Genomic DNA, 10,598 nt, shown 5'->3' with positions numbered 1-10,598 from the left:
TATATTACAGAAAATAATGTTTTATCCATCTTTATGTATTTTCAGACTTAATTATTAAACCTTGGTTATATCACCCTAGAAATCATTATGCTTACTGTGGCCTTTTCTTTACATGTAAAATTAATTAAAATAATTTGATTTTATAGGTAGATAAATGAGGGGCAGAGATTACTATATCTTTAAACCTTACCCTGATTAAGAAGACCTTAGTAAAATTATTAGGTGTTCTCTGATCTGTTGTTAGGTGTCGAGTACATCCTTAAATATTTTAATCTACAAAATGATTTTGGAAAATGTGCCTCCACTGGAAGGGTCCTTGAAATAATTTCCACTTGATAGAGATTTATCTTGAAACTATCTGTCATATGATGAAGATTAAATGAAAAGTCCTCTTGGTATTAAAGTCCATTAAATTATACATACAGGACAGGGCAGGATGGAGAGGATACATATGAATATTCAGTCACATCGAAATTGAATATTTTTATAACAACTGATCGTGATTTGCTGTACTGAAATAAGCTAACTGGTCCCTTACTTTGCTGTGTATAAAATGAGAATTAAAGAGTTTTGTTCTTTGTTGATTATGTGGGTACAGCCTGTTTGTGTGTATGTCTGGTAAAGAAAGCAAAGTTTCAATGCATGTCACATACACTGGAGTCAGAGGCACTTCACAGGGGAAAGAGGATTGATGGGTATTTGGGGCATGGGGTTGGAGGGCCCAGGACTTTCAGGAACTTTATTGTTCTGCTTATCTCTGGCTATGCGTATCCCCTGAGGAATTTTGTGTACTTAGGTGGGTCTACTTCTGTCCTATAGAAAACCTATGCACATCCAAAGGAAACACTGCCTGGTCCCTCAGTGGGGTTAACTACTGATACTAAAGGAAAGGACAGACCAAGGTTAGCACTAATGACCTCTCTCCTTACAAGATGGAATGATTTTAGCCAATTGCGGCTTCAACTTAACCTTTTTTGTTAGTTTCTCATTCTTAGGGAGTAGGGTGACATTCTGATCTGACACTTGCTGATTGAGGACCTAGATGGGAATGCATAAGGAAACTGGCTACGAGGGGTCTCATAAGTCAATAGGAGTCAGTGACTTTCTGTTGCATTTGGTGGCTCCTTTCATTCTGTAGAGGATGGTGGTGTTGTTGTTAAGTGCCGTTGAGTCGGTTCTGACCCATAGCGACCCTGATCCAGGGTTTCTGAGGATGTAAATCTTTACGGGGGTAGAAAGCCTCATCTTTCTCCCGCGGAGCAGCTGGTTCACAACCCGATTCGTAACCACTAGAGGATGGTTGTTGTTGTTGTTAAGTGCCTTCCAGTCGGTTCCGACCCATAGCGACCCTGTACAGGGTTTCCTAGGGTGTAAATCTTTACTGGAGTAGAAAGCTTCATCTTTCTCCCACGGAGCGGCTGGTAGTTTCGAACCACTGATCTTAAGGTTCGCAGCCCGATTCGTAATAATGCAAAAATGTTAGCTGCTTGTTAACATTCTTACAGTTATGCCTCCTGTGATTATCTTAACTAGGCAGCGTTGTTAATGTTATTTTGGTAAGTGCTGTCAGGTCTGTTGGACTAAAAGAGACCCTGTACAAGTTTCTGAGGTTGTAAACCTCTAGAAGGGAGCAGAAACCTTCATTGTCCTTTTGCAGATCAACTAGTGAGCTTCAACTGCTGATCTGTAGTTCTCAGCCCAGTACTTTTCCTACAGAGTCACCATTCTCCCTTCTAGACAGGGTTATTGTTGTTATGTGCTGGTGTGTCAGTTCCGACTCATAGCGACCCAGCTGTGTAGGGTTTCCAAGGAACAGCTGGTGAGTTTGAAACATCAACCTTGTGATTTAACTGACATTGAGGTGGAGGCCTTAGTAAGCAAACCCCACATGCCTCTGCCAGCAGAAAATCACGGGTAATGTCTAGGCACGCTCCTCCTATGTTGTCAAGTGCCATTGAGTTGATTCCAAACCATAGTAACTCAGTGTAGCGTTTCCAAGGAGCAGCTGGTGAGCTTGAACACCGACCTTGCAGTTCAAACGGCTTTGCAGTTGGAAATGGCTCAAATCCACTCTGCTTCTGACTCTGGAACTCCCAGCCACCAGAAGTGTGTGAGGTACTCCAGAAAAACTGGCATCTGAACCCTTGAAGCTAGGCACAAAGTCCAGTTACAGTTCTGTCTGACTGGAGTCTGTTGCAGACAAATTGGCTTCATATTTCATGCTTTAAAGCATTTCTTCCTGTTGTCAGAGGCTGAGGGCGATCATTGTTGTTAAGTAGCGAGGAGTTGGTTCTGAGTGAGCCTGCACAGGATTTCCGAGGCTGTAAATCTTTATGGGAGCAGGAAGCCTCTTCTGTCTCCCGCGGAACAGTTGGTAGTTTCGAACTGCTGACCTTGCAGTTAGCAGCCCAACTCGTAACTACTACGCTACCAGAGCTCCTTCTATATCCTTCCATTAACTTCCTGATATACAACTGTCTTAAAACTTGGACTTTGATGGCTTCCTAGATGGCGGCTGTAGCAAGCTCTTTAAACTCATAGTGGTCTTTCACTAGATACCATCTGATCTTTTCATCAGGACTTCAAACAAGAGTGATACATGTGGTAAGCTGTAGAATTGAGCAGAGCCAAATGCATACCCCCTTTGCGCAGAGCTCTTCCACTCTTCAGCTGGCAGCAAAAGCCTACTATAACCAGAATGCAAATTAAAACTATTATTACTCCTTTTTTTTTTTTTTTTAAGGTTTTTTTTGTGGATTAAGTGAAAGTTTACAGGGGGCAGATCATCAGTTTTACATTCAACAAATCATACACCTTGTTTTTCACAATGATTATTGTCGGGGTCTGACCTCGACATAGTTGTTTGGTTCATGAGGAGGGGAGATCCAGCGGCGATAGGGATAGCAAACAGAAGAAGGGAGACAATGAGGCACCCCAAAGCTAGGGTGGATACCTCACTGGTGGGCAGGCTTGGGACTACTGGCATCATGGCCTCTGCAGGCAGCAATTCACTGCCCTGCAGTCTTTACCGCATGCCTTCCAACCTGTAATGCACACCTGGGGAGGCCCGGGTCTCTGCTTTATTTAGGGGAGGAGCTTCCCACCAAGCTGGGAGGGACCAAAACAGGGTACAGCTAGCATCAGTACTTTTCCAGACATTCAGGTAACTTTACATCGTACTTTGCTGGTTCGAATCCCAGGCCAGCAACTTGGATTCTCAGGCTCAATTAACATATCTATAGCTCCTGAGCTCAGGTGGGGGAAGGTGAAAGTTAAGGACAAAAGCTTGGGTGGAGTCCGGCTTCCTGAGCCAGGTCTGCAAGAGGACTCTAGAAGCCCAGGTGAATGGGCTGCACCTGGAAAAGGATTAGGGAGGATGGGTTTTTTGTCTATAGAACAAAGAACCGAGAAGTAGCTAAGATATTTTTAGTTAATCCTTTTGGAGAAAGGCTTGACCTTGCAACTTTTAGTTTTAGGCTTCAGGAAAATAATCACATTTATCTGTGGATTATCAAGAGCTCCGTGTATTAAATTAATACATGTAACAATATTAAGATGAAAAACAATTTGCCATTAACTGCCAGTGGCCTCATTTGTTACACTCGGGCCTATAGGGCCTCGAACCTCTGACCAGTCTTACAAGGTCCGCAACAGATTATAATCCCTACCATGTACCATTAGTTAACAGTATTTCTCTCTATTCACTTTAGCTTTATTTTAAAAAACAACATTCAGGCATATATAATGATTTACACCTCCAAAGAGCACATCCTGCATGCAAGTCGGCCTCCTGGCCACCTGCTTAGTCCCTCTCTTCCCATGAATCTAGAGTTCTCAGCTGCTTCCTCTCTCTGTTTCCATCTCTGCCTCCAGGTAGATGTGATCAGGGGATGGACTTTGGTTTTCACTCTTCTTCCTGAGAAATTTTAAGATGCCACTGTTGGTCTTTGTGACGTAACTCAGGATTTAAATTTTGGCCTGTTTCCTTTTCAATCTGCCTGTCTGGCTCCACAATCCCCATTCAGGCCTTTTTCCTAGCGATAAACAGTTAAGGGCATGCTGTGGCCATTTTGCACTCTTGTTTGGTTTAAAGTGGAAACTGTCACTTTAAATTCCAAGGAGATATGTGTGTGTGCTTAATAGAACCCTCCAGGGGTGGGGGGGTGGGGTGTCCACTCTCTCAGGTTCCCCCTCTAGTACTATAATGGAGGTGCCCAACCAGTGAGAGACCAATGAACAACAACAAAAAAAGAGTGCCCACACCATTATCTCTGCAGTTCTGTCAGGCTCTGCTCTGATCCTAACCCCTGCTTGGTCTTGTCCCAAGTTGGTGGCTATGGGAGCAGCTGAATGTCTTGGATTATAAAGCAGTGGATTTCTTGCTTCTGCTATCAATTCCCCTAGCTGTAAGCCTTCCAACTTTCTAAATATTCCTTTATATGTGGTTCAGATTTCTGACACTATCCCCTGAGCCTGCTTGGTCCGGTATTCTGTGTAGTTGCTGATGGAGCTCCTCACTTCACTTCTACCCACCATCTTGTTTGTTTGCTCAAAGATTTTATTTAAAAAAAAAAAAAAAGAAAAGAAATATATATATATATATATATATATTATTACTCTTTACGAAGATCATCTATCCCATGTGATAGTTTACTTTTGTGGGCAAATTTGCATCTTGAGAAATTTACATAAGTAAACTTTGTACAGTATTCACTTTGTACAGTATTCCCTTTGTACAGTATTCTGTAATTCTAACGATGATAGCTTTATTAATCTAGCTAAATAGTGCAAATTAAAAAATAATGATGAAGGAATATACATATAAAGGAAAACTTTCTGATAAGACATATGGGAGGCTTCATTTATACAAATTAATAAAACAAAGTCATAGAATAAAACTATTGAACAATAAGCAAGCTGTTTGGCTATGGTGGTGGTGATTATGTGCCGTGGAGTTGGTTTTGACTCAGCGACCCTGTACAGGGCTTCCGAGGCTGTAAATGTTAACGGTAGCAGAAAGCCTCATCTTTCTCCCACGGAAGAGCTGGTAGTTTAGAACTGCTGACCTTGTGGTTCACAGCCTGAGTCCTAATGACTACGCTAAGGCACCTAATATAATTGATATCCAATAAAAAATTTCCACTAGCCCATAAACTCAAGTTGCTATTGCAGTGGACCTCAAAAGCAATGTAGATTTGAGTAAAGTCCAGTGTCTTTGGAAATAGATGGCTTCCCTTTCTGCCCAGTGGGGTACTTCTTTTCTGTCTAAAAGGAATGTTAATTGCTCCTTCAACCTGTGACAGATGTGTGTAAAGTAATCACAAAGAAGTTAGGCTGCAGCCTGGTGGTAATAAGAACAGCCTAGGATTTCCTCATACAAAGTATATTATCATGAGTAGTTTTTCTGAGTACTCAGCAAGCATTTGTTGATTTGATCAAAATGCATAAGCTGTACTTTCAGATTGGGCTCAGGTATAATCAGGTGCATACCAGGTGCATCTTTCGAGACCTGCAAAATTCTGTGCACTGATTACAGTAAACTTGTGTTTGTGTTAGACTCTTCAAGGAATTTTCCTCGGGTCAGTGAGTCTCTTTAGAGGCAGTTCACAACTATTGTAATCTTGATTAAGTTACCAGCTTTTTTGTATTAAAAACCTCAGCACAATTACTGGCCTGCTGGACTAATGAAAAGTCTTAATTGAGTTTGAGATTTTTGGATTTGAGGAATGATAAAATCACTAAAATAAGCAAAATGTGTCCTAACTTCATCCTAAGCAGAGTTTATAAAGCTCTTTTAGAAGTATTGAGGGAAGATAGTATATTAGTTTGACTTAATATACTTTAGTTCTTTTGTGTTTTCAGTGTTTTCTAAAGGGTTGTGGACTTTTAAAAATAGACAAGATGGAAAGGCTAAAGAGATCCTTGTTGTATAGACATACCACAAATAAACTCTACCCTAAAATTTGTAGAGTATTTAAGAGCTATGAGTAAGTCTCTAAAATGTATCCTGCTAGTTTCTAAGTAGCTCTGGTAGCTTAGTGGTTACGAATCGGGCGGTGAACTTTAAGGTCAGCAGTTTGAAACTACCAGCTGTTCTGCGGGAGACAGATAAGGCTTTCTGCTCCCGTAAAGATTTACAGCCTCGGAAAACTCTGTACAGGGTCACTATGGGTGGGAATCGACTCGACAGCATTTAACAATAACAAGCTTATTAGAAGACTCTTCTTTTTCTTCTTTAAACATTCAAAAGGTATGGCATTTTTACCAAGACATAAAAATTATCAAAATTGTTGTTCTCATCTGGACATCTCAACTCTTCTAGAAATGTGAGGTGACTCTTCTTCAGAGTGGCATTTGTTTATAGTGAACAGCATGTGGGACCATGGACTAATGCCCAGCTATGATTGATTATTGCCTGGTATGTTGACATAAGGTGCTGGTCATTCTATATCAGTTTGTTCTAGGCTCTTTTACATTTCCTGCCCCAGACCTGGAATCAGTGATGTCTTTAAAAAACCAGGCTTCCTTTTTGTAGGAAATGATATTTAGATAAGACCATAATCTGGGTTTCTAGGGTTGGAAAACAGATTTCTTTTAACCAAGATTGAATGTTTAATGGTTGTTCTGACTGGAACTAAAGGAGTGAATGTTACAATGTTAGTTATTGTTCCAACTTAAGAAAAATCAGATACCCCTTGGCCTCATGCTGAGTTGCCCCTCAATATAGGTTGGGACAATCTAATTTTGTCATTTGCTCTGTTATCCCCGTACCTGCACTAAGAATGTCATAGCATGTAATACTGTGTGCTTCTTTTGTCCGTATCTCTTTTGGGAGTCCACACTGCCATCCTAACAGGTTGCACCTCTTACTTCCTATCAAATTTAGACCAGAAGGCTCTTTTCCTAGGCGGAATATTACCAGGTTTGCCCCTTTGGAAAGATCTTAGGGCTCATTGGTAGAAAATAAGTGTGGTTTCTGCCCCTACCACCCCACCCCCATTTTTAAAGAAAAGCACACATATTATTAGACAGATTACGTACTTCCCAGAATTCTGCTGTGAGAGGACAAACACCTTTGAAAGGGACTGCCCAGAACAGAGGGTCCAGAAACATGAATGCATAGTGTGTATGAGCGTCTTAGTGACCCCCCCGCCCTTAAATCAAAAGAAATACCTATTTACCTAGTTAGTTTATTAAGTAGTGAAGTCCCAACAACTTAATAGAAATAGTGAGTGCAGCATCTAGCAGGTGCTCCTGGGTTTTTCTTGAAAATCTAAGACATCAGCACCAGAGGTCCCAACACACAGCCTAGGCGCCCTACTGGGGATGTACTGTGCCTATCTCAACTGTGATACAGAACTCACGTTTCAGTCTGTGTGAGTAATACATATTACATACTACTAAATTCTCACCTGTCTACATGTGGACTATAGGAACAAATTTTCTTCATGTTAAACTTTATGCAAATTGAGAAGTTTAACAATATATTAATCTATGCAACCTTGTTTTGCTAATATTGATGTTATAGACTTAGATTATGGTGGTGGTGATGATGTACCATGAAGTCAGTTCCGACTCATAGTGACCCTGTGTAGGGTTTCCGAGACTGTAAATCTTTTTAGGAGCACAAAGCCTCATCTGTCGCCTGAGAAGTGACTGGTGGGTTTGAACCACTGACACTGTGCCTCACAGTCCAGTGCTTATGCTACGGAGCCTCTGTGCTTAGCATTATCTGGTCAAGCAAATTCAGTGCGCTCATCTCCTGGGCAGCTTTCCCATAGTGTCATTCAGCTGAGCTCCTGTCTCCATGAATGATGCGTTCTTCCTCTATAGCTTTTGTGCTACAGGTTCTACCCGATCCTGTGCCCAAGTGCATTGCATATGTGACAGAGCTTCAGAAAGTTCAGGGGGAAATGGAATGAAAAGATAAGGAACTTAATTCCACAAACCTTTTTGAACAACCCCCCACCCCCCAATTAGCTCATTGAATCATAAGAACCCTTGAAGATTGTTGTTGATGTTCTTAAATGCTTTCGAGTCAGTTCCGACCCATAGCGATCTGTATGGAGTGGCTGGTGAGCTTAAACTGCCCACCTTGCAGTTCAAAGGGCTTTGCAGTCTGGCGCATTCACCCACAGATTCAGAAATTGAGGCAACAGATGGGAGCTGGGATTGTAGCTTCATCACCCTGACTCCCATTTCCCATAGACTCTAGTCGGTTAACGCTCTTCTCGTCATCAGTACTTGGCGTGTGCTGACCAGGATGAGCAATGAACCAGAAAAGGAATTCATTTAGACAGTTCTTGTCAAGTCAAGCCCCAGAATTAGAAGCAGTAGACTGGTTTTGTTTATTATTTGCGTGTTTTTGTCTTTGTTGCGCAGTGGAATGGAAGAAAGGTGGGTGGGGTGTTTAGAAGAGAGAGGTGGGAGAAAAGGAAAGGAAATAGGCAGCTGTGGCATTTAAAGTTGGGCTGAATCCACCTCCATACATTTTCCTGATAACCGCCTTCCTAGGTGCAGTATGTGTGAGATTGGACTGGCTGAACGCTCCTCCTGAAAACTTCTTCCGTGGTACCACAGGCACACAGCTCAAGCTGATGATGTGTGGCATTAGCTTGGCTTGTATGTCTTTCTTGCTGTGTGATATTACATCAGTGAAATGCAGGTTTTAAAAACGTCCTGTCCTGCTTAAAATAATCTCTGACATACTTGCTGTGGGATTCTCAATGTTTCACTGGAAGGTGAGGGCACCTGGTGCAGTCAGTCAACACATATAATCTGAAACCTAAAAGTTTTGGAAGACCATTTCAAATCAAGCTGGTCTTCATTGTGAACCATTTTACCCTTGAACCACACACAGAACTTGATTATGTAACACCTGTCCGAAACAGGCTGTATTGATTTTGTTTAGGGACAAATGAGGCATTTTGTTTATTAATATAGGAAAGGTTTCTGAGACTATAATTTTTTTAAAAAGTTTATTAAATGTACATGCAGCATTGTTTTTGATTTTAACTTTTTGTGAATTGACTGAAGGTTTACAGAGCATATTAATTCTGCATTCAGTAAATCAAACCCATACTTCCATCTCAGTGATTGCAACCCGTCAATATAATATCACCTTTCCCACTTCTCCCTGTGCTTCCCAGCTCCTGTCCTCCTTTCCACCCCATCTGAATTTTGTCCTTAGGTAAATTCGACCCTCTTGATCTCATGGTTGCCCATTCTATGTGGTGTGCATACCTCACTAGTGTTGTTGTCCTCCCTATATACCCTTCGATTGCTTGACAGAAAATTAAGTCATAGAAGTGAATTCAGTTCCAGAGCTGAATGCTGACCAAAGATTACAATCTTGGGGTTTCATCAGTCTCTTATCTGACCAGTAATCCTAGTCTTTTTTATGATTTTAAATTTTGTCCAATAGTCTCCCCCTCTATCCAGGGCCTTCTAATATGATCCCTTCAAGAGCATTTGGTCTTGGTAGCTGGGAACCACCTAGTTCTTCTGGTCTTTGGATCATGGTGACTGATGCTCAGGTGGTCCATTGCACTGTTTCAAAGCATCTTCAATTTTCATCAAGCTTCTGCCTTCCAGTTAGGGAGAGAGCAGTAATAGCACACTCCTGAGCCCAGTCAAGAAACATTGTCTTTGTAGACTGTTAATGCCATTTGATTATGGTGTCCTCTGAACCTTGAAGCTCACCAACTCATTCCCTCAAGGTGTTTGGTAATGTCTAAGAAGTTTTCATATTTTGGCCACCTGTAGCAACATTGGCTTTGTTAGTAAAACTATCAATTCTCATTGTCTATTAATTGGGGCGTGATTAAATTAAATAAAGGTATGTCTTCTTGATAAAATGAATTTGTTGCCATAAAATTATTATTATAGATAGCATAGCAGCAGAAGAAAATCTCATGTTTTAAAATGCAAAATGTAATGTTTGTATTGTGATGACAGCTGTAGCCACAGGTTAGATTGCAACAGAAGAAAGCAATTGATTTGTTGGAGTATTCCTCTTCTTCTCATCATGGAAGGCTGGACTGGAGAGAAGAAGATCCTGAGGGACTGGATAAGGTTCTGAGCAGGCCTCCCAGTCCTGTTGGGTCCCCCATTTCCAGATGGGGTAGCAGCTGAGCACAGCAGACATCCTAACCCCAGAAATTATGTGTGGTGCCCTGAAGGAAATTAGTACAGTAGGTGGCGTAGCACATTAAGGCTCGGGGCACATGAGAGAAAGCAGCTGGGATGCCCTTGGTAGGGATATTTGATAACTCACACTTCATTTCTTGTTTTTCTTCAGTACTTAAGTCTTTAATATTAGCTTCAGTACAGCTACTTAAATGCTTAGAACCATTTTAGCTTTCAATTTGGGTTGGTATATTATTTTTGTTTCCGGTTCAAATATGCCTTCAGTGGGAATTTCTTGACCCAATTTGAGTGATTTGAAGTATGAATTTTATATTAAAGATATAATCTGTAAAAATTCATGTAGTCTCTCTCTTTTTTTTAAGTTTTTATTGTGACGAGTGAAAAATTACAGGGTAGATCATCAGTTTTACATTCAACAAATCATACACCTTGTTTCATCACAATGATTA

General features: G+C 41.1%; 1 protein-coding gene across 1 annotated transcript in view; it reads left to right on the top strand.

Annotated features, from left to right (window-relative positions):
- Positions 1 to 10,598, top strand: part of LOC102811593 (lysosomal-associated transmembrane protein 4B-like) — a 75,622-nt gene that overhangs the window by 49,840 nt on the left and 15,184 nt on the right. The window lies entirely within an intron of this gene.

Source organism: Chrysochloris asiatica, unplaced genomic scaffold (genome assembly GCF_000296735.1).
Source record: "Chrysochloris asiatica unplaced genomic scaffold, ChrAsi1.0 scaffold00031, whole genome shotgun sequence".
NCBI classification, from domain to species: domain Eukaryota; kingdom Metazoa; phylum Chordata; class Mammalia; order Afrosoricida; family Chrysochloridae; genus Chrysochloris; species Chrysochloris asiatica.
The sequence above is the reverse complement of the archived record's forward strand: the minus strand, read 5'-3'. Positions and strand labels throughout refer to the sequence as shown.